Here is a 6,285-nt window from a genome sequence, read left to right on the forward strand (position 1 = left end):
GCCAACAAGTACAAATAGGCACCATCTTTTACCATCATATACTAATGCTTACAGAGGAATAAGAAGCTAATATAGATATAGAAACTTCAGTCTCTCTTAGATGCGCTTTTCCTCTCTACTCTGAGGTCTGAATGGTCAGTGTTATGGTCTCTAAATTTATGGCTCAAAGGAGCCTAACATGAGATGCTCACATTCAAGCTTTTTACAATGGAAACACAATTATTTACCAAGGACAAACAAGCAAAAAGGGATGAGAGCCATGGCTATAAAAAAAGAGGAAGGAGGCTGTGGACACAATGGCCCTCAGATCCAGCTTAAACAAGTTCAGGTAAAGAAGACAAATGGAAACAGAAACGGGAACGGCCGACTCCACCTATATTTAATAATAATTAAAAACAAAAAAAAGTAAAACTGGTACTGATGGAGGAGAGGAAGAAGGCGAGACGGACCAAGATGCTCCGCTTTCTCTGTGTTTATGCTCAGAGACGAGCATGAGGGTGACAATAAAAACACGATGATGATGATGATGACTGGACCAACATACTGAGGTAACGGGATCAGGTGCAATAGTCAGCAGGTGGTCATTTCATGCCTTGTGATCTTGTATTGTGTACAACACGCTCCAGGGCAGCACATCACTGAAAACCAGTTAAACCTTGAAGTTACTTCGCTAATCCCTGAATCCTGCTCCGAGCTCCAGGCCTCAGGGAACACCAGCTCATGATGCAGCACCACTGAGCCCAGTTTGGTGGATGCTTGGTAAACGCTGGCTCTTCTGACGTCATACATGTAATGCTAATAACTCTGCTGGCAGCAAATCAGCTGTGAGAGACAGTCAGCGAACGTGAATTTAAAGTTCGGAGACATTTATGAACCAATAATTAGTGGGAACATTTAGACAGGAAGGCCTTCTAGGAAGAGGAATGAAAGAACTGACCTTCAGCTAAAAACATCTCCGGTCTTTGTGTGGAAATTAGCAGATGAATGGTTTTTGTGTCCTGTCTTTGCTCTTCCTGCAATTGATCACAAGCAGATGTTTCAGTTTTATCAGATATATTGCTCATCTTTTTCCCCACCTTTCACTTATTCCTTTTTCCTTTCTTCTTGGAATTGTTTGTGTCTTTCCAGCCATCACCCCTCCTCCTCCTCCTCATCTCTTTACAACTTTTAGTCATGAAGCTGCAGAGGAAATTGATATTTACAGCAAAAGAAGAGCTCTTTAAAGAAAACCTCTTTGCTGTGATTTAAAATATTTTCCACCTAACATGATAGTATCAGTGATGTAAAGCATCAGAAATGTCCCTAAAGTGGGTCGACATATTTTCTTTTAACCTTCTTATGGTGATATATGTGGGAAGTTGCATCACTCGAGTTACTGCCTTTTATTTATGTTTATGTGTAAGAATCAGGAACTGGGCGGATGGTTAGCGAATGCATTCATGCACACTGACTTGTCGATGGATGCATGTTAAACCCGAGCCAGCAGAGCAGCGAGAGGCTGACTCATCCCTGCAGGCCACTGTTTGCATGTAAAGTTCACCATTAATCCACAAGATACAATTTTATACATTATGTACATTAGAGACTAAAAGAAATTACAGTTTAATGTGGTTTCCTCTAATTAAATACTGAACACTAAACTTACAGTGGTGCACTCGTATCAGGACAGGAAGTGTTTGCTCTTCCTCAGTGTGTCTTGTGTAAAGTGTGATGCAAAGAGAACACAAATGCAAAACTCTGAAGCAAATAAGTAGTTTTAGCTGCAGTCCAGCAAGAAACAATTCAGGGTCGGTAAACTGGGACAACAGGAAAGCTCAGGTTGAAAAGATCGATGCAGCCCAGTTGAAAGCAGAGTGAAAATCACTCGACTGACAGGACAGACGTCAACTTCCTGTCTGCCATCTTGTTGTTTTCTCAGTGACGCTAACCCGTCACACTTTGAGCCACAGACTACTTTTGCTTGCTTTCCCTGTTTTTTTTGTGCATAGTTATTGTGCAGGTATAATAAATGCATATAAAAATGCATTTAAGTGTATTCAGTAAACATTGCATAACTGAGTGCTCAACTTTATCCAGCCTCGTTTGAGCCCATATGGCATAATTCAATCTTTTATTTATTATGTTTGCTTTTATTTTGACGTGGATGCCAAATTCCTGTCAAATACCTGGAGTAATTCAAAAACTGTAATGATTTTAAACACAGTATGTGCGAATAGACACGCATGAGCATGACAATGAAGGCGAGGAGGGGGTGGTGAGGTTGAGGAGTTTATTCTGGGTAGGCAGGTGGTTGAGGTAGGGTGGGGGCATGTTTCCATCAGGTCTTGAAAAATAACTGGGCTGTGAAACAGAATTAAAGGATCAGTGCAGCTAATGCATCAATCACAATAAATGACTTTCGCACACAGTTCGGGTTATTCGCGGTTTCTCATTTCGCCTCCTGCTGTGACCATCTGAACGCTTCATTTCTGCAGGAGGCGTGGGGGTCACTTTAACATTAACCACACTGGTCAGTGATTTAATGAGCGCAGTGTGGAGTTTAACTTCAGGTGAATTTAAAGAGCGCTGACAAATTTGACAACAGGAAGTCCATTACATGGGTTGTTGACTTGGCACGTAGTTTCATTTGAGTAGCATTGAAACGATGTGGAACTACAGAAGATCAAGAAAAGGCAAAGGATTCTCATCCAGAGGCCTCGCATACACCACACATATATATCACACACATCTGACAGAGCACAGTCTTTGGATGTTGCAGACTCTGAGGTTGGAGAAGTCTCTACAAAGAAAATCATACACATAATGCTTAATATATTATATTTAGTATCAGCTTGATAAGTTTGAAATTTACCAACTGGTCACACTATGACAGCATTGTTGTATGGATGAAAAATAACCAGGCCACACAGAAAGGCCACAGTTTTTATAGAATAACTTAAATACCATGTTACCCTCATGTAAACTCTAAAACAAACAAACATCAACTGACAACACCACTAATTGTGGCAAGTACGGTGAGCTACATTTAGCTGCTCCCTTACCACAGCGGGTAGTTGCATACATTTAATTTAACAGTGTTTATGTCAGATGAACTTCCTGAGAAAATATCAAAACTGTGGAAGCGGGAAAAACAAACAGAGAAGGCGAGAACAGGTTTGCAATATGAGTCAGAGGGAACAAAGACAGACTGAAGCTTTAAATAAATTCAGAGGTTAATCAGGGAAAATGGAAACATAAGCGTAACTGGACACAGCTGAAACTAATTAAGACAATGGGTTAAGCATCGGTCTCTATCACATCCAGCTCGTCACAACATAATACACTTTCCTACTGACAGTTTTTGATAAAGCAGAATGAGCCAAATCCCTGCAGCTGCAGTCTGTGTGTTATCAGGACAGAGGACACAGCCAGGAGTTTAGACGGTCTACTGACCCTCCTCGCTTTACCTCCACAAACCTGCAATATCACTTCTAGCATTCATTCACATTCTGCACAGTCCTGCAATAAAAGAGATATCTGTGCATCATTTTTACGATCGTGCACTAGAGACTAAACATTTTCTCTCCCCCAGAATTTTTTCTTTAGTTGTCTAAAGAAAAAAAAACGATGAAGAAAAGTAAGGCAGACAGTTCATCCTTGGAAACATCACTCTGTCTTTTATTCTTGTATATGCTGAATGTATTTAGTGACCCAGTTTCTATTATAAGTTGATTTTCTTTCGTGTGCTTGCTCTCTCTTCCTCTTCTACGTGCTCGTATCTTATGTTTAGTCCTGTCTCCATTACTTCCCTCTTTGTGACTGATGATTGTCCTTCACCTGTCCCTGATCGATCTCACCTGTCCTCTGTTCTGTTCTAATCAGTTCCTCTGTTCTGTCTTCCTCTTTGTCAGACAGTCTGTTATCCATCCTCATGTGCCTGCTTTGTTTTCCTGTTGTGCCTTTGTTAGATTTTGAGGTTAGGTTAGGTTTTGGCAGTTTTGTTCATACTTTTGTTGGTCAGAACAGAAGTTTTCTGGTGCCAGATTTCCTGTCAGAGGCTTCACCGTTGGACTGTCAGTTTTCATTCATTATGTCAGACTTCCACGGCTGTCAGACTGTTGTGGACTACAGTCGTTTCAGTTCTTGATCCATATTCAGCCTGATGTCCTGTGGCATAAAAAGCTGTGTCCAAACATGAAGCAACGTCGCACCGCTGTGAATCCAGAATCCGGAAATACTCTTAACAGCCAGCAAATAAGTTTTATACTTTGTGTTTCACCAGGATCCCTGTGATATAAATTTCGACATTGGACAGTGAGTGTGAGGATCAACGTGCCCTATAATCCACATTAAAAACCCCAGGCAGCGGACTTTAAGCAGACTTCAAAGAAGTACAACAAGAACGACTACTCCACCGTTGTGTCTCGACAACACAGTACAATCCAGGCTTAAGGAGCTCTTACACAACGAAAGCTGAAATCAAGTTACAGTGACGCTTTTTTACAACTTACCAGGAAGTTCTCGCATTTCACATATTACTGTGCCAATTGCCAACAAGAGTCACCTCAAGGCACTTTACATTGTGTGAGTAGAATAAACTAAAGATTAGAATAGAATGTGCTTAGATAATAGGGGGATCAGAAGAACAGGAAATGATTTGTGAGTGTGTTTGGTTAGGATGACGCGGTCAACCCCTGTTTTTATTCTCAAAGCATTTCATGTGACGTTAAAGCTTTCAAGAATGAGATTAAGTTGCTGATCCCTGACCTGTGACGTGCCAAATAAGTTGGTTTCTCACTGTATAGTGTGAGGAATTTATTGACAGGTGGGGGTCTACCTATCATAAAATGAGGAGTAAGAGCTGCCTTGGCCACATAAACAGGAAGCCACAGCTACTAGCCTGGGGGAGGACAGCCACCCCCCCTCGACTGAACAATAGAATTAGTGGAAAACTGCTGAACTCCTCAGATCCACTTGATGCTTGCTGTGGCTGCATGTAGTGGGATCTCCCAATGCACATTGGTAATAAAGCTTTGATGAAAAATCCTCCAGCCTCATCTGACTCTTCTTCTCCAGCTGATATCAGAAGGATCGGTGAGGTCAAGAAGAAGTAAACCTCAACAATCGTAAAGTAAATAAAACAAACAAAATTCAAGAGAAAACTTCCAGGAATCTGTGAGCAGCACCTTCTGATGCTGGGAATAAAAAGCCTGCTTTTAACAGGACGAGACCTCCAGCAGACCCAGGCGGGGGTGGAGCAGCTGTCTTCAGTGAGTGGTTGAGAGATTTGGGGAAATACAGAATTGCAATCATATCAGTTTGATTGGAAGACACAACAAAAGCCGCCTGTGAATACCAATGAAAATCTTTTATTAGTCTGCATTCATTTATATACATCGAGTGTGTATAAATACGAGTTTGGGCTGCGAGGAAATCTGGTCTGAGCCGCGAAACATTTTTCCTAATCTGCTGTTGTCCATACAGCAAATGAAATCGGGGCTGAAGCAGCGAGGCAGAAACATCACATTTTAATTCATTAAACTGATGATTAAAGCTGTGTTAGGACACAGTCGGCTGCTCCATATTAGTTCCCAGAAATCCTGTGAAGGGACTTCAGTCAGCCGCCCGTGATTACACGCAGGCCAAAGCAGAGCACACTTTGCATGTTTGCGACGCGCCCTGGTGCCGATCGGACGTCCGCTTTGTTTTATTTTTCCAGTCTGTGGTTTACTGTGAAGTGAGGCGGTGATTAGTATTATACAGTGACAGCTGGTGGAGAAACCTGCCCGGCTCCAGAGACAATATTTACAGGTGTGACCTTGAACTGTGTGTTCAGATTTATTCGGTGCTGCATAACGAAACACAACTCGGGTCCACAGCAAGTCCATGTAGAGCGATGACTGCTCACACTGACTGCTGCATGATGAGAACCAGTAGGTAATAGATGAGGACGATGCAGTGTGGCTGAAAATATATTTTTTCTCTGAATCTGTTAAAAGCATTTCTGTGTTGTTTACTCATAAAATATAACTATACTTTAAGCAATTATGTACAATTCTGGCTGGAAGAAGTTAGTGAAACCTTAGATTTGAAAGGGAAGTTTGCAGAACCGGTAAGAAGGGCACAGATTTTTTTTTCTCCAAAGCTTTGATATCTGAAGTTCGCTTGTAGTTGGTGGCATAAAGGCAAATAGTCAGTACAGCGAGCCTACGTGTCAGGTTATGAGGTGTAGAGAGGACCCAAACGCAAGACACAAGGACAGAAGAATGAAATAAAATTTCACTGTAGCTGAAAAAACAGGAACAC

At 41.6% G+C, this 6,285-nt stretch overlaps 1 long non-coding RNA gene across 1 annotated transcript in view; it reads left to right on the forward strand.

The window, feature by feature from the left end:
• LOC147307670 (uncharacterized) overlaps positions 1-4,753 on the forward strand; it is a 29,752-nt gene extending 24,999 nt beyond the window's left edge. The window contains exon 3 of the long non-coding RNA XR_015125954.1: positions 4,262-4,753. This is a non-coding gene — a long non-coding RNA (uncharacterized LOC147307670). The remainder of the gene's footprint in view (positions 1-4,261) is intronic.
• The last annotated feature ends 1,532 nt before the right edge of the window (positions 4,754-6,285 follow it).

The sequence above is a fragment of the Aulonocara sp. 'chitande type north' Nkhata Bay genome, linkage group LG18, assembly GCF_057382095.1.
Source record: "Aulonocara sp. 'chitande type north' Nkhata Bay isolate Kocher_YH1m ecotype deep benthic linkage group LG18, A_spYH_male_GT1.1, whole genome shotgun sequence".
In the NCBI taxonomy this organism is placed as follows: Eukaryota; Metazoa; Chordata; class Actinopteri; order Cichliformes; family Cichlidae; genus Aulonocara; species Aulonocara sp. 'chitande type north' Nkhata Bay.